Source organism: Sus scrofa, chromosome 8, assembly GCF_054392235.1.
Source record: "Sus scrofa isolate SSC_HxYL_T2T_F1_AM1 chromosome 8, Sscrofa_HxYL_maternal_Yorkshire_Landrace_v2.0, whole genome shotgun sequence".
In the NCBI taxonomy this organism is placed as follows: Eukaryota; Metazoa; Chordata; class Mammalia; order Artiodactyla; family Suidae; genus Sus; species Sus scrofa.
In genome coordinates this window covers 118,561,636-118,583,164 of record NC_139390.1, presented here as the reverse complement: position 1 = coordinate 118,583,164, position 21,529 = coordinate 118,561,636, and the positions used below count along the sequence as shown (strand labels likewise).

Here is a 21,529-nt window from a genome sequence, read left to right as displayed (position 1 = left end):
ATCGAACCCGCAACCTCATGGTTCCTAGTCAGATTCGTCAACCACTGAGCCACAACGGGAACTCCTAAATCATCAATTCTTATATGTAGCGGCTACTACCTTGGAAATTTGAGTTGAAAATGATGAAACACATAAAATTTCTGCCACAACGGATTTTCAAATTCCAGCAAGCCACCTACCTGGAGCTCTGTCCTGGGATTTGAATTTGCAAAGAGAAACTTAGTTCCAGAGAGGTGAGGACCAAGTGCTCACTGGAAGAGCCAGAAAGAGTCTAGACTGCTTAAATCTAGTCGTGTAGATCATTTTTAAAATCTGAACCATTCAAACTGTTAAACTGATTAAATTGGCCACAGGCTTTTCAAATTCCCAGTTTAGGACATACAGGCAAACTTCTCTATGGAAAATTAAATTGCCTTTTATAAACAGGATAAGTATTTACAGACTTATCAGCAACAGATCAAGAGAGCAGAGTGCATGTGAATTTAAAAAAAAAAAAAACTAGCGTCAAAGGCTCCAGCTGGTTTACTCAAAAGTATTCGATGAATACATATATTCAAAAGCTACCTGGAGAGTCTATTTAAAAAAAAAACACACACACACAGAAATTCTGATTCTTTAAGTTCTATGGGAATGGGGAAAGTCCAAGAATATGAATGTTAACAGTGGTAAACCCTACTAACCTAGGAAGGCCTATGGATCCCATGTTGAGAAACACTGGTCTAGACTGTTCTAGGTGCCAAGGACACAAACTGCTCAGTCCAGTGAAACAGACCAGTACACGACAATTTTACAATACCCTCCAATTAGTCAGAGAGATATGAAGAGGACAGGAGGAGGCATTAAGGAGGAGGACAGAAGTGAAACGCTCCTGCAGCACGAAACATATTTAAAGGAGTAGTCAGGAAGTTAAGAACCCGACTAGTATTCATGAGGATGTGGGTTCAATCCCTGGCCTCGCTCAGTGGGTTAAGGATCCAGTGTTACCACAAGCTGCAGCATAGGTCGCAGAGGAGACTCTGATCTGGCGTTGCTGTGGTGTAGGCTAGCTCTCAATTCCACCCCTGACCCAGGAACTTCCCTATGCCACAGGTAGGGCTCTAAAAAGAAAAAAAGGGAGTGGGGAGGAGTTGAACAGCTGGGGAAGGAGAAAGGAAGGGTGGTGGGGGACAAGCCATCAGCGGGGCATGTTGAGACAGAATAAGGAGTTTGGAATGACCAGGGCACCAGAGGAGCAGGAGAATTAAGAGGCGGTGCCATCTGGAATGATGTTTCTGTCTACACAGGACTATTTGGAACATTCAATCCTGAAGGCACAGGGGACCCCTGAGGGTTGAGCTGGAGGGACAAAGTCAGATTCAGCTTTTAGAAAGCTTGCCAGGCCACAGTCACACACAGGAGACCTGGGAGGAATGCAACCTGAAGGAGATGGAGAGGCCAGGTAAGTGCAATTCTCTTCAAGGGAAGATGCCTGAACAGGTGAAGATGGGCAGGTGAATCCCACTTGGAAGATGGTAGCTCATAATCCTTCCCTAGGTTAATTGAAAGAAATTCAACAGAGGCGGCAGAACAGACAGGTCTTAGCAACTGATGTGGAGAAAAAGAGAGGGAAGGTGAGGATTCTTGGGTTTCTGGCTTGACTTTGTAGCTGCTGTTAGTTTTGTGGGTAGAGGATAAACAAGTGACATTCCAGCATTTACTGATAAAGGTAGTTAATAGGACTGTATGACGTACTAGGAGAGAGTCTGCAGGAGGCCTGTACCGTGCGGGACTTAGAAAGGTCTGGGCAGACCTGACGTCCAAAGATACTTACTTGGATGCTTGGTGATGGCTGAAGTCACTGACACGAGTGAGGTCACCCGAGGGGAAGGCTCTGAGGGTCAAGGTAGAGTCTAACTTGGGAGAAAGGCACCACCATTTAAGGGGGGAGGTGGAAAAGAAATGAGCAGGAAAGAATAAGAACAGAGAGCAGAAAGGAAAGGAAAACCAAAGCATGTCATGGAAAAAAGTCAAAGAAAAGATGAAGGGTCATGGAGCAATCAAGTCAGATAAGGACTGAGATGGGTATTCCATTGTGACCTCAAGTGGCCTGGGGCTGCCTTCCCTGTGCAGGGTTCATTCATTTCTTCAAAAATTTATTTAAGTCCCCTGGGTGCCAGGTGCTGTGCAGATAAACCTTAAGGACAGCCTCATCCTGCTTTGAATGTGAAGGTGAAAGTGTTTGCATTGCCTTACACAAATGTTATATTGCATAGATGTAAACAGGAATTTATTGGTATGCAAAGCATTGGTGATATTGCACTTCGGCAAAGAGAGACAGAAGTGGGGTGAGATGCTTTAAGAGGATGGAATTTAAGAGAATCAGCAGCCTGAAATGCAAATGACCAGGAAAAGGCCTGGGAGCATAACCGCCTCATCTTCTGACCTTATTTATTCTGTTTCACCCTTTATTTAACTCCAACAGCTGCTTTGGAAGGAAAGTCCTACGCTGAAGAGAAGTAGTTATTTCCCAGGATACTCTTTTTTGGTATCAAAAGATGAAAATTAAGATAGCAAAGAAAAAGTAAAACTCACCCAATTAACCTGGGCTCTATTTTTGAAATCTCATCTCATAGTTACGCATCAGTTACTTAGTAACTTTTTTATTTTATTTTTTTTGTCTTTTTGGGGCCGTGCCTGCGGCATATGGAAGTTCCCAGGCTAGGGGTCGAATTGGAGCTGCAGCTGTCGGCCTACACCTCAGCAACTCCAGATCTGAGCAGCATCTGCTACCTACCCCACAGCTCACGGCAATGCCAGATCCCTAACCCTCTGAGTGGGGCCAGGGATTGAACTCAAGTGCTTATGGATACTTGTCAGAGTCGTTACCAATGAGTCACAATACGAACTTTTTTTTTTTTAATAGAACAACGCTTTGGGGTTTAAAACTTTTTTAGCGTTCTGATTCTGTGCTTGTGCCTTCAACATTTTCATCAGAGTTTCTGCTCAATAAGTAAGCTTGATCCTGTCACAGGCTCACTTAGCACAGGTGCATCTGCCACAGGCCCTGCTGACATCTATTTTACATGACCTTCTAAGAATGTCAGGTCTCACAATACGAACTCCTGAGCACATGCTACATACGGATTTTAGTGCTTTTCCAACCTTTCTGGTATAAAAAGTAAACAATTTCATTACCAGGGGTTTGACACAACCTAGTTTGGCCAGAGGCTATTGCAGGACAGCCCACGATGATGTTGTCGAGTTGAATACCTCTAGACGCCATTCCTGGGAGGGCTTCCATTTCTTAAAATGACTCAGAAAACTTAACCTCTAAAACTCCAAAATAAGTTATTAGCCTCTTTTTTTTTTTTTTTTTTTTTTTGGTCTTTTTGCCTTTTCTAGGACCGCTTCCACGGCATATGGAGGTTCCCAGGCTAGGGGTTGGATTGGAGCTGTAGCCAGCGGCCTACACCAGGGCCACAGCAACGCGGGATCCGAGTCTGCGACCTACACCACAGCTCATGGCAATGCCAGATCCTTAACCCACTGAGCAAGGTCAGGGATCGAACCTGCAACCTCATGGTTCCTAGATGGATACGTTAACCACTGCGCCACGAGGCGAACTCCCAGCTGAACTCCGAGTTATTAGTCCCTTTTTATACCTTTAGGAAAACAGAGCTGATAATACCCATACTTGAGCAATAATCCTGTGATTATTTGTTATCCATTCACTTGGTCAGGAAATACTGATTGAGTTCTTGCTAAAGATTCTAAGCAAAAGGAGGAGGTCCTCAAGCTCCTGCAGCCCACATTCCAGATGGAGACAGAACCTAACCGAGGCTCTACAACACCATCCTAGTGATATGTTGTTATGTACAAAGATATAAAGCACATCGGGTGGGCCAGGAGTGACAGGGCTTCATCAGGAATGGTGGCAGGGAAGCCTTCTCATATAGGAGCAGAAATATGTGAAAATAAACATTTGAAAGGATTGGAGAGAATATACTGCACTGCACAATTGCTCTCTGGTTCTGATGCCCACCGTATACCCCTTCCCTCAGGACTCCATCGCTGACACCTACCACTTGCCAAGCCCCATTTTCAGCACAGTGGGGGACAGAGGCATTAAACTGTGTCCTGCTCTCAGCCTCTACTAACCAGCAGTGACTAGTACATCAAAGAACATGGTCGGTCAAAATAAAGTCATAAAAATTGTGCCAAATCAGCTGATGGAGGGATTATGAGGCTGTAAGAGAACATGGCCTCGGGTGAGACTTGCATGAGCACAGGACTAAGGAAAGGTGGAAATCAGGAATGGGATGTTCCAGTGTAGGAGGAAATGTCCTGACAAAAAGGTAGAAAGGAGACACCCCGGCCATGATGAGTAAGCAAAATCTGGCCAACTACCCCTAACCAGCACCCCCACACACATCTGCTTCTGTAAAATTGCTTCCGCATCTATTACTTTGCTGGTTTTCACTCTGGTCCGCCAAACAGACCCAGAAGAACTAGCCCATAAAAGCCTTGTGAAACCCCTCTTCGGGGCTCAGACTCCGGAGAGTGATCTCCTCTGAGCCCGCCGGCGTAATAAACCCGAGTTCTCCAACTCTCCGAGTGCTCGCTGGGTTTCCCTCCAGGTAAAAGAGCTGCTGGAGCTGGTACCCTGCAGCCATAGGGCTGCCACCAGAGCTGATACACTGCAGCCTTGGGGCTGCTGACAGCAGCTGTAACACCAGAAGGAAGGAACAGTGTGAAACAAGGGCCAGACAGTGCTTGTCTAGAAACTGAGGATTATTCCAGTTTGGTAAACAAGTCCGGATGTTTGAAAGTGATGATGTGGGAAGTAAGGCAGAGGAGGGAGGGAGTTTTGGACAGAACAGTGCCGGACCTTGAATTTCAGGCAAAAAAATGTGAGGTCTTTCATTTATATTCCCTGATAGACCTGGAAGAGAGAACCCAGAGAACCCAGGACATGCCTTCATGATGTGGATGTACAACTAAGGGAAGATGAGAAAATCGCCTTAGGACTATCAAGGAAGTCACCGAAAATAATCAGACGATGCCTAACAAATGAGATGTCTGGACCAGAGTCCAGGTTACTCAGGACGCTTCAGGCACTTCTTTTACCATGAAGAACAGGAAAAGGACTTCTTCATGCCCATTTACAGAGGGGGAAAGAATTTGCCTAAGGTTGCACAATAAGTAAGCAGTGAAATTAAAGTGGCCTCTCTCCAAAGCCAAGGTCAGCACCATGGAGGACAAAAATTGGAAATGAATTAGCAAATCTGAGGAGTCAGGAGCCACAGGTAATGAAACTCAGTATAAGGGTAGTTTAGGGTTAGCTTGGCAGAAGTCCAGGGAAGATGGGAAGGCACTCAAAGTTCAAAATTTTAAATTGCATAAAAGAAGGGACCCACAGCACCGCGCTCTCCCCCCCCTCGTCTTGTCACCCACCTCAGCCAAGGCCACCTGAAGAACAGGAAAAGTAATCTTATCCTGGACTCAGGTCTGATGCCCACCAGGCACCAGAGACAATTTTGTGGTTCGAGAAGATCCTCGAAGCTGAGCAAAGTGTCAAAGTATTAGGTCTGTGAAGAATTTTCAAAGGGAACCAGGAGGAGAAGGCTGACCATAAGTTAGTATGAGGTTTTCAAAGAATTAACTTGTACCTTCATTAATATCACAAGAACTTCAATTAGATGTAAGGCAGTGAGTCTCGTTGAAAAATGAATTTTCTTTCTAAACTTGGCTATGTGGTTAGGCTGCTAATCAATATATACTGATTAACGATAACATGAATAAGTCTGGGTTAACACGAAAGACACCTATAGTGGGTTCCTTAAAGTATCGAGCACAGAGACCAAACATTTCCCACAGTGAGATGTACCCATTCATAAAACTTAGCTCAACACCGTTTCTCTGTTAATGTTGTTTCATAGAATTCTAGATATCTGAAATTCTAAGTGTTGTCTTGGTCTCCGTTTTCTAGACAAGGATCTCAAATTCCATTTTCACTTTTTGACAGGTTATGAATGCCCTCAGATGTTCTCACTGGAGCTGGGAATCCTGCTTTAGGAAGAGACACGTAAGTCTAATACCCTACAGTTCACATTGAGGTTCAATCAGTTGTAAAGTGAATGGCTGTGCTGATAGTTCTGGGTAGAAGTTCCTTGACAGTAATTAAGTCCCATGACAGTAGGTTTTCCCTTAATAAAATGTTCACTTTATTTTTTATTTTTTTAGGGCTGCACCCGCTGCATATGGAGGTTCCCAGGCGAGGGGTCAAATCAGAGCTGTAGCTGCCAGCCTAACATACACCACAGCCACAGCAATTCGGGATCTGAGCCGAGTTTGCAACCTACACCACAGCTCATGGCAACACCGGATTCTTAACTCACTGAGCGAGGCCAGGGAATGAATCCTCGTCCCCATGGATATTAGTCGAGTTCATTACATTAGAGCCGAGACTTGAACTCCCAAAATGTTGACTTTATACTGGACATCTCATTGAAGACATTACGAATGTATGAGTAGTAATCAGGAAAGTTTGTATGGCCACAAACAGCACTGGGACGGATTATGTATGTATTCCACTGACAGACACAAACAATCTCCCAAATTAGGAGCAATCAGCACTTCCTTATAAACTGAAGAAAAGATTGGAGATGCAGTCTTCCCATCAGTTTGTGAATATGTTCTTATTTACCCAGAACAACGAATTCCATCGGATCTGCCACTGACCTCTAATTATAGCAGCTGCACCCAATAACCACACCCAACAGTTCACCCTGAACATTCTTTTTATCCTCTGAATAGCTGAATAAAGATCAGCTGTAGTTTTTTAAGTTTCATATCACCCTTGTGTTTCACGTCCCCAAATGCTCATTTGTAAAGCTGCTGTTTGAGGCTAAATTCACTAGCAAAATTAGCAGGTAAGTGACACCACGCCATGTCCACCTGTACCCTAAGAGAGCGCGCAGAGATAAGCTGGGGATGGGGAAATGGACAAAAGCGGAGGTCTTAAAAGGAAACCTCATCACAGAAACTTCCAGCCTTCTGGGACTGTCATTTAAAAAGCTGGGGAAGGATGGAGTTCCTGTCATGGCTCTGCAGAAATGAATCTGACTAGGAACCATGAGGCTGCGGGTTTGATCCCTGGCCTCATTCAGTGAGTTAAGGATCCGGCGTTGCTGTGAGCTGTGGTGTGGGTCGAAGACTCGGCTCAGATCTGGCATTGCTGTGGCTCTGGGGTAGACCGGCAGCTATAGCTCCGATTTGACCCCTAGCCTGGGAACCTCCATATGCTGTAGGTACAGCCCTAAAAAGACTAAAAAATAAAAAAATAAAATGAGCTGGGGAACTCACATAAATGTACAACTAGTCCCTTTCTTCCTTCATGGTTGGAAGGCCAGGGGCACCATGGTAAAAGCTTGGCAGGGAAAATGACAGCTTTGGAAATTTTATTGTCTGGTATTATATATGTCAAGAACATAAAAACACTAATTTCTTTGGTTTCCTTAGAAGACTGGAAATCAACAGAACTTTACAGACTTTTTTTTTTTTCTTTTTTTTAACGACCATACCTGCAGCATATGGAAGTTCCCAGGCCAAGGACTGAATCTGAGCCTCCACAGCAACCCTACCCACTGCAGTCGGTTTCTTAACCCACTGTACCACAGCAGGAATTCCTAGACTTTTCATAAGTAAATTTTAATTCCTTCCAGCTCTAGAATTCAGTGATTCTTTGACACTGAGACTGAATTAAGTCTACTCTAGCATGAGCCTGGATTACCAGCTGGTTGCCTTTGGTGATTTTGCATGTTATGGTTACTTCCACTTAAGAAGCTCACCACTGGGACTTTCTCTGGAGCAAAGTTGGAAAGCAGACTTCAAAGCTGATTTTACACACTTACCTTCTACTCCCTGGCGAGGAGGACAATTTCACTATTATCACCAAACCCAACTGGGGTCGTCTGGTCTGCCTGCAGAAAAGCCAACCTCCAACCAACTACCACCGGGTTGTGGTGAAGGAAAGTGCAGCATTCACTTCATAAGGCACCAAACAAGGAGTCTCGAGCAACCCGTGCTCAAGAAGCCAGAGCTCTCCAAAGGATCTCAGCAAAGCGCTTTTAAAGGCAGGTTAAGTGGGCTGCTTTCACACAACTCTCTGATTGGTTGATGGGGAGGAAACAGGGCGGTGTCACAGGGGGTAAGATGATCCTTAGGCACCAATAGATGGTAGGGGGTAGGGGGTGCTGTGTGCTCTGGTCATCAAGAAGTTAATTTCTTCCATTTGGCAGGGGTTTTAGCACTTGTAAAACCACTCAGGAAATGTGCATCAGCTTCTGTTCTGTAGGTACTTCAGAGAGGAGCTGAAGCAGAGCACAAGGGGGAGGGGTCTGTCCCTGGAAAACCCACAAGGGTCCTACTTACATTATGAAGCATGAGCATCTCCAAAGGTTTTGGAGGTTAACTTAGCTGGAGATCCTATTCTATCCAGGTCAGTTAAGCTTATGCTTCTGGTAAGTCTATCTAAATTTAAAAGGTAAAAGCTTATCACTATTCATACGTTTCTCTTATTTATTAGTAGAATCTATTTTTTAACTATATTAATTATAACAGTAATGAGACCATACTTTACTTGGCACTTTGCAATTCACAAAAGACTTGTAACTCACATTACATAGATTCCTTGACAACCCACTCTGAGACAATAACTAATTTGTGGAACCAACACAATTGGCAATGAGCTCACAGATGCCTAGAATTCCCAGGCAGCCAGCTGCCTGTGCTCCACTTTTCATTAATTTCAAAATAACAAGACCATGCAGATTCAGTTATTTATTATGGCAGGTTTTAACTGTGTGTCGAGTATCACGTACCTTATTCCTACGAGTCACCATGATTGCTTTTTACAGGTAAGAAAATGGAGGCACTTAGGGATTCTTAAGAAAAGTCACTAATAAATGATTGAAAAATAGCAGATCTGCTATCAGAATGAGTACAATTCTTTCCTCCATCCCACAGCTTCTGCCAAGTCATTACAGAAATGCATGGAGAGATTTTAATCCTTGACGTTTAGGTTTCTCAAGGGTGGTAACCCATTTTAGTAACAACATGCTCTGTAATTTACCACTGACAAAACTACTACTAGAAATTTACCAGTAACTTATAACTTGGTAAATCATGACTAATAAAGACCAATCAAACAGGAACCTTCTCTTTCTTCATGGCCGCATGATGGTAAAGCAAGCTAGTTATATAAAGTTGGTGGATTTGAGCTAATGATATATACATCTCACTAATTCCACAAATATTTACTGGACACTTATCACCTGCCAGCTGCTATGCTAAGTGCTGGATACACAGAAATGAAAAAGACGGACAACAATGGTGAGCCTCTGCTGAGTAGGGGAAAGAGAGATGCTAATCAACAACATAAAAATAACCCTCTACAGTGTGTCTTGAAAGAAAACTCCAGAGTATGAGGAGAGGCAGTTTTTGAGGATGGGGAGCTCTTTCAGATGGAGAACAAGGAGTATCTCAGAAGAGCTGAGAGCACAGCAATGGGAAAGAGCTGGCCTTGAGAAGTATGGAAGGCCATTCCAGGGAGAAGGAACCACATCCTGGAAAGTCGGAAAACTAGAGTGTAGCTTGGCTAAGGGGCTAAGGATGGTCCCTGGGTAAGTAGGGTGAGTCCAGGTGGGGGGAAGGTTCGAGAAAGGATGGCGTCCTAAACTGCTCTTAAGTACTTTTAACTGCTCCAAGCATATGCTTCTCAACCACATGGCTTCAATCAACTACCTCCTGAATAATTGTGTGGTAATCCAGAACAGATTAAGCATAGAGAGCTAAAAATATAATATCAATAGACTCCCTAAACCTAGGACACAAGTTTCCATCTTTTAAATGAAAGTTTACATCAAAGTATTATAACTATAAGTGCTGATACAGATACACAGATGGATACATAGCTCTAGTATTCTAGAAAAAACTATCCTCCTCCAAGAAAAAAGTACTATCTCTCTCAAAATGGGAGGGTAGGGAAATTAACTCTTGGTAAATTTTATGGGGGAAAAAGTGACATCATGGCGACTGACTTTTTGTGTTTTTTTTTTAATTAGGAAAATAAATAACAAAATGAAAAAAACTTTTTGTTTTTTACCAAAGTTTGGTTTTAAGAATTTCAGCTGGGAGTTCCCGTCCTGGCGCAGTGGTTAACGAATCCGACTAGGAACCATGAGGTTGCCAGTTCGATCCCTGGCCTTGCTCAGCGGGTTAGGGATCCGTCGTTGCTGTGAGCTGTGGTGTAGGTCGCAGACGCAGCTCGGATCCTGTGTTGCTCTGGCATAGGCTGGTGGCTATGGCTCCAATTCGACCCCTAGCCTGGGAAACTCCATATGCCGTGGGTGCAGCCCTAGAAAAGGCAAAAAGACAAAAAAAAAAAAAGAAGAATCAAATCCAAAACTGTTCTCTGGACCCGAGCCTAATGCATTTTTATTTGAATGAGAACTGAAGATACATTTTTATTCCCTTGGGGCTCTGGGTTGTTAATACTTTACTTTTCAGAGATGGGCAGAGATGAGTCTTGGCGATTTCTTTCCCTTATTTAACTCTATCTTTGTTCCAAACTATTTTTGCCTGTTAAAAAATGATTCCCCCCTCTCTCCTTGGCTATAGATAAATTTTTAGAGAATAACTATGCACATAAAATTTTTTTCCTCTTGTTCTGCTGCATCTGTACTTCTCTTATATGTCTAATCTTTTATCTCTTTTTGGAAATGATTTGGAAGCAAAGGGAATGGCTATATAGCTGACCTACCTCTATCAACAGTGTTTAAACATACAATTTTTAAGTGACAGTGAACTTTGTCTAAGATTTTTCTCAGTTTCTTAAACAAACTCTGGCCCCTTTCCCAAGTCAACTTGGGCTAAACCTGTCATTCAGCAGCTAACAATCTCTAACAGAACTGCAACCATCTCTACCGAGGCTGAATTTTCATAGCAAAGAATCTCAAAACTTGCCAATGGGCTATAAACTGTTTTGTCATATCCAGGTGTTTGTCAGGGCTTTGTCCAGTCCCTGCCTTTCTGAGGGGAACACCACACCTAACCTGCCCCTTAAACACCCTCAGGGCTGGTTCAGGATGGTTCCATCGCCCCCATTTGCTGGCAATCCCCTAGTCTCCTGGCACATGGTAATTACCTGTGACTTCCCCAGTCCCCCGCTGCCATCATGGGGCCACCTCACTTGCTCTTCCACTCAGAGTGCTTTTCCTGTGTCCTTTAGTTCCCATGCCACTTTGGAGGCAGGGCTACTACTAAGTCCCAAACCTGACTTTGCATTTCACGAAAAAGTGGAGAAGTGGAGTTGCCGTTGTGGCGCATCGGAAACAAATCCGACTAGTGACCATGAGTTTTTTGATCTCCGGTCTTGCTCAGTGGGTTAAGAACTGCTGTGAGCTGTGGTGTAGGTCACAGACACAGCTTGGATCGTGCGTGGCTGTGGCTGTGGCTTAGGCTGGCAGCTGTAGCTCTGATTCGACCCCTAGCCTAGAAAACTCCATGCCATGGGTGCAGCCCTAAAAAAAAAAGGGGGGGGGGGAGTTGGGTTCCCCCCCCCCCCGCCCCGATTTTCGTTCCACAAGAAGATACAGTGAGAGGAAGCAATTTCTGCTGATCAGCCACTTCCTCTTCTCACTTCTAAGCCTTTGTGCACTCAAGTATCAAATCCAGACCAATTTCTACCACTCACTCTGCTAAAGAGAACAAAGGTTGGCTCTGGGGGATCTATTCTTTTTAATTTTTTGGATTGTTTCTTGCCTTTAATTCTGAGCACTTTTTACTTCCAACTGAAAGACTATATTTAATGAACTCTTTAGGTTACCAACAGATACGCAAAGTTTTAGCACTATCTGAATGATGCTGCTCACATCCTTACTGTCCAAGTGCCCTCGTGACTATGTGTTAATTGCAACCAAGGATTTATATATATATACACACATTTAAATATATTTATATATATATATACACACACACACACACACACACACACACACACATATATTTTTCCCCCCATTTTGGTTGCCCTGTGGCATACGGAGTTCCTGGGCCAGGGATCAGATCCAAGCCACAGTCATGACCTAAACTGCAGCTGCAGCAATGCTGAATCCTTAATCCACTGTGCCGGGCTAGAGATCGAACCTGTGACCCAGCACTCCCAAGAAGCTGCTGATCCCGTTGCGCCACAGTGGGGACTCCAAGGATATTTTTTAACAAATATATTAATGTTTTTAAGTAGTACCTAAAGTTTAACAAAACTTGAATAATACTGTGCATAAAGTCTTTAGATACCATAAAAACCCCATGGTAGACTTTCCCAAAATGACTAGTTTTTCAAATATTTCTTAGATAACCTCTTTTATTATGATTTTAACCACTAACAGGTAAGGGACATTTATCAATGACTTATTGAGAGTATGTAGCAGTAATATTCCGCTCTAGGTCCTAAGAAGGCTCTAGGCCCTGCGAAAAATGCAAAGCCTTAAGCTTTTTTCTGCAAGTGCTTTGCAACCAGTCATTTAGAATGAACAAAATATTGAACAAGTTTTGTTATCCCGAAATTTACACACTGTTAAAGTCTTTTTTTTTTTTAATAAACTACACACCATTGAAATGTTTGCTTTTTTGATTACAGCTCACCACCACTATTGAAATTTCTCATTCACTCATTCTCCTGCCTTTTGGTTCCAGAAAAACTCAGTCCATGGGAATCGATTCACCCCGAGGCAGAAATGAGTGGCTGACAGTTCTCCTTTTAATTCTTGAAAGCTGCATAATTCGAAGCCCTGGGGGCACAATTAGAATCATCTGGAGAACTTAAGAAAAAAACAAAAATACAGAATTTGAGAACTGCCTCCCAGAGAATCTGATTTGATTGTTGTGAATCTCTTGTAAAAGCTGCCCAGGTAATTCTAATATTCAGCCCCACAATGCACCTGAAGAATGCAACACAAACAGCATTTCTCTGGGGCCACATACTCAGAAAAGAGTATACCAGGTGCTCTGGGGGAGGGGGTGATGGATGTGCTGAAAAAGCGTTAGCAGGTGACTAGCAATTACCCACGTGGTCCTCCTTATCTGGAAGAGTCACTGTGATCCTTGCAGAAGTATTTCAATTTTACTAGTATAGTATTAATTAGCCTCTTATTAGGATGAAGGTACCTTGCAATGCTTTGGGATATCAGGTAAACATTTTACAAATACAAGAAATTCAGCTGGTGGTGGAGAATGTGCATTGAAAACAGAAGGACTAGCATCTAGATAGCTTAGCCTGGCTGTGGTATCTTCGCTTCCCAACTTTTCCAAAAGCTGGTTCCTGTGCTTCTGATCACCTTCCTTCTGTCCATTTGAAGGGCCTTGTTAACATTCCACAAGCCGGTATAAAGAATCAACCCAGCACCTACAGCTCCCTGCCGCAGCCCCTTCCCCTAGAAGAACAAAGTTAGCTGATAAGGAGGACTGCAGATGCTACAAGGTTTCCCATCTAATTACCTCTTTGGTGCCAGCATAAGCTGCCTGCTTGAAGTCAGGAAAGACGGCCCTTACCATAAATCATTATCATTATTCACCTAAACACTATTACTAGTTAAGGTTTGAAGTAATTTAACTGCGCTTTGTTTTTGTACCCTACTCATGCATGCGCACCCCCTCCCAACCTGGATGTAAGTTTGCCTTTATAAACGCGGCGGGCACGGTCCGTTTCTTTGTTGGGGCTTTGGGATATCAGGCTGCTTTTAGGCAGTGTGTGGCCCTGGCCAGGAATTGTTTTTTCTCAGTGGGAGTGGTCTCTGTTCTTTCAGGGCACAACACATTTACATCTGAGCTAGCGACATGCCCCCAAGGGGCCCACGCTTTCTTAGTAGCTCTACTACCAGCAGTAGCAGTGGTGGTGAGGGCGCCGGGTAAGCCACGGTTGTCACCTGTCACTGGTCCGTGTCTGTCCGCTGATTACTGCTGGTACTGTGGTCTCTTGGAGTCGTTATCAAATGCCAGTGTCCTTTGTGTTTCATAGCCCAGTGATGCTGGCAGACAACCGAAATGGCAACTTGATAAGATTAGAGAAGCACTTTGCTCCTTGTTCAGTTTGTTCCTCATTTGTGGGGTGCCACCTTTTTCATTCAGACATCAGAAACATACTGATTCTGAAATGAGTGGCTCTTCTCTCTAACAGAAATAGAAAGCACTTTCCATATTCAAAAGGTAACTTCCTGATTGAATTCTAAAAGGGATATTATCATTCCCATACTAATAGCTTTTTATAAAAAACTTTTAAATCACAAAATCAGTTGTGACATTCCCAGAATTCCTATTTCTGCTACAGGAAGTGGGGAATGATTTCTGAGTGGGCTGTGACAGAGCTGGTTAGGCTCATTTACCTGGGAACTAATAACTTGGCTTGGAGTATTTCATCCCCAGAGAAAGAGTAAGTTGCTGTATACAAAGAGTTTAAACTGTTAGGTTAACTATTTTCTGCAAATTTCTTGCATGGATTATTATAGCTTTTTTTTTTTTTTAAACATCTCTAAGTGAAAGGTGCTCTCATTTTATCATATTGATGTTATCGTATCAGTTTACAGATGAGGGAAAGGGCTTGGAGTTCACAAGACCCATGTAAATTGTAGGTGATGGTCCTGGAATTTGCCACATGCTTTACTGTTGCATCACCCTCTTCTTACTATTTCCTAGGCTTGCGTTTAATAGAATGGGGCTAGACTTCAAAAATCAAAAAGGTGGAGTTCCCGTCACGGATCAGCAGAAACAAATCTTGATTAGTATCCATGAGGATGCAGGTTTGATCCCCGGCCTCGCTCAGTAGGTTAAGGATCTGGTGTTGCCGTGAGCTGTGGGGGAGGCAGCAGACACAGCTAGGATCTGGCATTGCTATGGCTAGCGGATACAGCTCGGTTTCGACCCCTAGCCTGGGAACTTCCATATACAAATCAAAAAGGTTTTGATACCCATGTGTGTGTGTTTTGAGAGTATTAACTACATTCCTAATTTTATACTTCAGGTTAAAAAGTCTAAGGGTTTTTTTTGTTTGTTTTTCTTTTTAATAAAGTCCTCTAGGAGCTCCTTGGTGGCTCAGTGGTTTAAGGATCTGGCATTGTCACTGCCATGGCTCTGGGTACTGCTGTGGTGCGGGTTTGATCCCTGGCCTGGGAACTTCCACATGCCATGGGTATGGCCAAAAAAAGAAAAAAGTCCTCTGTCACACACACACTTGAGAATATACTAGTCCCCCCTACACACACCTGCCCCCTTATCTGTGGTTTCACTTTCTACTGTTTCAGTTATCTGTGGTCAAAATATACTTTTTACAAAAACATTCATAGAAAATTCCAGAAGTTTTACATTATATGCTGAAATTACAGTGTCTTCCTCTTCTGTCCTGCCCTGAATCCCCAACCATCCACATTCCCTGCCCCTGACATCCAGCCATCCATATGGTCATGGCCCCATGATCCACGATCACCTGAGGCAGACACTGGTCCTTCTGACCTATCCTCAGGAGGTCAACACTGCAGTTAGCCCCGCACTACCTCACAATGCTTCCATCATTCATTTCACTTCATCTCATCACACAGGCATTTTATCACCTCACATCACCACAAGGGTGAGTACAGTATAATAAGATGCTTGAGAGAGAGCGACCACATTCACATAACTACAATGACTGTGTATTGTTCTAACTGTTCTATTTTTTATGTTTAGTCATTCTCGTAAATCTCTTATTGTGACTAATTTATAAATTAAATTATCATAGGTATGTGTGTATAAGGAAAAATACAGTGTATATATATATATATAGGGTCTGGCACTATCTGAGTTTTCAGGCATCCACTAGGGGTCTTGGAACATAGCTCCTGCAGATGAGGAGGGAGCTCTGTAGTCTTCCCACAAATTGGGCAGCAGGTGATTGACGTGCCATTCTTCTAGAACTTGAAAATGCACAAGACACAGGGATGGTGTGTCTTCCAGCTACAGAAATGTCTTTGGTTTCTGGGCTCTTTGTGGCCCTACAACCCCATCCTAGACATCCTGCCTTTCACACTATTAGCAATGTCTTGGGTTATAGGAGTTTGCCTGACCTGTTTAATAGGATTTAACAGGGTTACTCTTGCTTCCCCCCACCTGCCCCTCTCGCCTAGAATCTATGCACATTGCTTACATTCCCATCAATGCCTGTCTAAACTGTGCAATTATTGTCATTTGATGTAATCGGTCTACTCATTTCATGTGCCTAAGACACTTTTGGACACAGAGTTAAGTGAGCTAATAACCAGGAGTTCAAATCTCCAACAGTCAGAATGAACTCTTGCTCTCTTGATAATCAACCGGTCCGCCCTCTTTCAGGTGGATTATGGCATTTTTCTCATTCATATTGAACAGGGAAAAGACATACTTCCTGACTTGCAGTTCCTTTTTGTATCACTTGACTGGGAGCTTTTTGGTTGGGTTGTCATTTTTTTTCCTAGCTATCGCCAACACTAGAGCATACCAATTCTTCAATATAATTCCTCTTTAAATTGTGGTTTTACCTTTGGAAGTAGTTACTAATTATACCAATGCTAAATCTTCCAAAAAATATTATTATGACTTGATGATTGTCCTGCATACACATTTCTCTCCTCCACCCCTCAGTCTACACAGAATGGCTTATCCCTTTGTCGAGTTCCTAGACCCTTAAATCTACCAATTAAAAGCTACCTAATAATCTATCTCTGTACCATGTACTTATCAAGTCACTAGTTATCGCAGGCTAGGCCATAATATTGTGCGAGGAACATCAAACTCCTAATCCTAGGATTTGATGAGTATACATCAGAAGGTATTTGGCAGTTCTTGTTTTGTTTTGGTTTTTGGCCATGACATGTAGCAGCCTGGTGTGGGATCTCAGTTCCCAGAGCAGGGATTTAACCCAGGCTACAGCAGTGAAATCACTGAGTCCTAACCACCAGACCACCAGGGAACTCCCAAGGATGCATCATTAAAAAACAAAACAAATAACCTCATTTGACACAGCTAGACAGGGCATACCTCATCAACGTCAGCTCAAATAAATAGAGGTGAGATATTTCATGCAAACTAAACTCTAGTGCTGTTTTTCATTTATCTTTACATTATCTCTACAAATATTATATATATGATATAGTATATTAATGTATTATATAATAATATTAATGTATTCTCTAATAGTTATATTACACAATTATGCATAACTGTTATATATATGTAACTATACATATATTATATAGTTATATAATACAGTTTTCTAATTACTTCATTGGCCCAATTATACTTTAATGGCAGTCCTGAATGCATAGATAAGGTCAAAAGTTTTCATACTCTGATTCCATGTTTTGTGTTTACAGAGTCCATTCAAACAAGTTCAAAGAAAAGGGCTAGGTTGTATAGAAATAACCCATCCCAAGAAATCTCAGCAATTTCTTAGGATGACTAAGAGCTTTGCTTTTCAAAGGGTAGTGACAACCAGCATAACCATCTGAGATAAAAAATTTGTATTCCTACATACTGCCTTCCTGAAAAAAAAAAAAAAAAAAAAAAAAAAAAGAGCTCACATTTATCAGGATTCATCAGGTGACCTGAATGCACTTTTTTTTTTTTTTTTTTTTTTTTTTTTTGGGTCTTTTCTAGGGCTGCTCCCACGGCATATGGAGAGTCCCAGGCTAGGGGTTGAATCGGAGCTGTAGCTACCGGCCTAGGCCAGAGCCACAGCAGCGCAGGATCCGAGCCGCATCTGCAACCCACACCACAGCTCACAGCAATGCCGGATCCTTAACCCACTGGGAACGGCCAGGGATCAAACCTGCAACCTCACAGTTCCTAGTCATATTCGTTAACCACTGTGCCATGACGGGAACTCCTGAGTGCACGTTAAAATTTGAATACTGTATTGGAAGTTTAGGGTACAACATTGTAAATCAACTAGACTTCAATAAAACCTTAAAAAAAAAAAAAAAGCTGAGCTTTCCATCAAGAAAGCAAATGAATCCAAACTACAATGAGGTACCACTTCACACCAGTCACAATGGTCATCATTAATAAATCTACAAATAACAAATGCTAGGAGGGTGTGGAGAAAAGGAAACCCTCCTACACTGTTGGCGGGAATATAAATTGGTACAACCAGTATGGAAAACAGTATGGCGGTACCTCAGAAAACTAAATACTTACCCTATGATCCAGCAATCCCACTCCTGGGCATCTATCTGGACAAAACTTTCATTGAAAAAGATACGCGCACCCCTATGTTCACTGCAGCACTATTCACAGTAGCCAAGACATGGAAACGACCTAAATGTCCATTGAGAGATGAGTGGAGGTACATATACACATGTAATACTCCTCAGCCATAAAAAGAACAAAATAATGCCATTTGTAGCAACAGGGATGGAACTAGAGACTCTCATACTAAGTGAAGTAAATCAGAAAGAGACAAATACCACATGATATCACTTATATCTGGAATCTAATATATGGCATAAACGAACCTGTCTACATAAAAGGAATGAACTCATGGACTTGGGAACAGACTTGTGGTTGCCAAGGGGGAGGGGGAGGAGTGGGATGGACTGGGAGTTTAGGGTTAGCAAATGTAAACTATTGCATTTGGAGTGAATAAGTAATGAGATCCTGCTGTATAGCACAAGGAACTATATCCAATTACTTGTGATGTAACATGATGGAAGATAATATGAGAAAAAGAATGTATATGTATATGTATAGCTAGATCACTTTGCTATACAGCAGAAATTGACAGAATACTGTGAATCAACTATAATTAAAAAATTAAAAAAAAACAGAAACCCTCCAAGTTCATCACCCCCACCCCCACAAAAAAAGCAACAAAAACAGGAACATAAAATAAGTGACAGTGACTTTAATAACACAAGAAGAGTAGTCTTGAGAAAAAATTAGTCAAGAGACTGCCTCAGCAATTTTTTTTTTTTTTTGGTCTTTTTTTTTGCCATTTCTTGGGCCGCTTCCGTGGCATATGGGATGTTCCCAGGCTAGGGGTCCAATCGGAGCTGTAGCCGCCGGCCTACGCCAGTGCCACAGCAACGCGGGATCCGAGCCACGTCTGTGACCTACACCACAGCTCACGGCAATGCCGGATGGTTAACCCACTGAGCAAGGGCAGGGATCGAACCCGCAACCTCATGGTTCCTAGTCGGATTCGTTAACCACTGCGCCACAACGGGAACTCCCTGCCACAGCAATTTTAAAGCAAAGATCCTGACTCTGTCCTATGCAGGCATATTCTCTATGACCCACTGGATAGAGACCCACAGTGGGTCAGGTTCTATTCCAGGCGAAATGACCCACAAATGAGGTCATTCCCTGTATTTTGATTCCACCCCAATCCAAAACCCTTAGGTAGGTGTTTCACTGAGAAATGGAGAGTCACAGGGAGTCGTTAGGATGATTTCAGTTACTGGAGAGGCTATCTTCCACTGTAAATCAATAAACTTGTCACAGTGCTTATAGTATACGCATTACACTGGCATTAAATCATATTTGCTTACATTCATTTCCAATTTTTTTGGTGATGAACACGAACATTTTATATTAATCTCCCCTTTTCCCTAGGAAAACCTGAACAATCATCAGTCGGGTGATGAGCTCCTGAAAGTACAAATGACTCAAGAGGTCCTTCCTTGGGAGTCAGCTGTGGCCCTGCTCTCTCCAACCTTACACGGTACCTCACCTGCAGAAAGGACCTTAATGACATATAATGAGCCAGGAAGGATGCAGTTAGTGTCTCCCCACTTGGGTGTGGCCAACAAAAACACAACATGTAGCTGAGTCTTTAAACAGATTCTCCTTGCTTTGAAGAACTGAACCAATTCCAAATGGAACAATAGCAATCACTATGAAGAAGAGGATGTCTGCCAAGAAATACATTGGTGAAGATGGAAATTCCAGCACTTCAAAAGTTCTAACTTTAGAAGCCAGAACCCATCACTTGTTGAAGACTTTCTTATCATCAGCCAACCAGCTGTGCTCCTTTTGTTCTGACTTTGCTCTCTCACAACACTAGCCCCTGGGTTGGGTTAAAACCCACATCTGAAGCCAGTGTGCAGCATGCTGCAGTGTAAGAGGGTCTATACCAGCTGAAAGAGGAACGGGGGTGGGGGGCATTCAAGGGGAGAGGATTGGTGTGATTGGGCAGCAGACCAGGCAGACAGAGGAACAGGGAAGAGATGGAGATAAGCTGTGCAAGGTGGTTTCAACTAGACTCCAGTGCTATTTTCCACTTATCTTTATGTTTTTCTATAAGTATGTATTACATTATACTATATTGTATTATTGATACACAAGATATGATACAAGTCCCTCGGTTACTTCATTAGTTCGATTATTGTTTAATGGAAGTCCTGAATCTGTGGATAAGGTGAAAAATCTCTGAATTCGTGTTTTGCATTTATAGAGTAAATGCAAACCAGGCCCAGAAGGAAAGAGTTAGGTTTAGAGCTAGGTACAGAAAGAATCCATCCCCAGAGTTCCCGTCGTGGCGCAGTGGTTAACGAATCCGACTAGGAACCATGAGGTTGCGGGTTCGGTCCCTGGCCTTGCTCAGTGGTTTAAAGGATCCGGCATTGCCATGAGCTGTGGTGTAGGTTGCAGAAGCGGCTCGGATCCTGCGTTGCTGTGGCTCTGGCATGGGCCGGCGGCTACAGCTCCGATTAGACCCCTAACCTGGGAACCTCCATATGCTGCAGGAGCAGCCCTAGAAAAGGAAAAAAGACCAAAAAAAAAAAAAAAAAAAAAAAAGAAAGAAAGAAAGAAATAATCCCCCCCTAAAACAAAGAGGGAATACAAAGGAACACAGAGGGAAAACAAAACCCCAGTGGCCCCCTGGGACAAAGAAAGGGTTATTTCCCAGCTAATCATTCCCAGTGTCCACTCCGCAAGGTGACAAACCCAAATATACAGAATATCCAGGCAGAGGGGCTCCTAGCTAGCAGCCCCCTACTCAAGACATTGATGAGAAGAATGACATCAAGGCCATTCCCAGGCTGGGCAGTTTACCAGAGTAGAGAGCGATGATTTAGTTCTAAGCAAGAGATGAATCAGTCTCTTCACAGCTGGGTGACCACAAATCAAGCCAAAGATGAAACAGGAAAAAAAAGCTGGAATAAGACAGATATTCTATCTGGATAACTCTATTTTCCTGTCAAAGTGTCTTTCTAAGATTGATATTTACCTACCTACATAGAAAAATTTCCACTTAGAAAAGAACTACATAGAAAAACATTTTATAACTACTCTAAAATTGATAAATGAACTTGTTCCCTATAGATTTTAAAGAGCTTTGTACTTTCCTAATTATGTTCTTAGTTGAGTTCTTACTTGTGCTTTAAGACAAGCACATAACAAAGCCAGTGAGCAATCATGCTATTAAAAAGTGAAAATCTAAGTGGAAACTGTTTCTTCTTTTCTGTATTATATTCCACACGCTTCC

General features: G+C 42.7%; 2 protein-coding genes across 27 annotated transcripts in view; both read right to left on the bottom strand.

The window, feature by feature from the left end:
* The window catches only part of CASP6 (caspase 6), a 1,021,045-nt gene that overhangs the window by 431,940 nt on the left and 567,576 nt on the right, over positions 1-21,529 (bottom strand). The gene's annotated exons all lie outside the window — the stretch shown is intronic.
* ELOVL6 (ELOVL fatty acid elongase 6) overlaps positions 1-21,529 on the bottom strand; it is a 465,493-nt gene that overhangs the window by 84,528 nt on the left and 359,436 nt on the right. The window contains exon 1 of one of the 26 annotated variants that reach the window (XM_021100708.2): positions 7,893-8,083. The exons of the other annotated variants lie outside the window; for them this stretch is intronic. The gene's annotated coding sequence lies outside the window, so the exon portion shown is untranslated. Of the gene's footprint in view, positions 1-7,892; positions 8,084-21,529 lie in introns of those variants that run through there. 26 annotated transcript variants of the gene reach the window in all.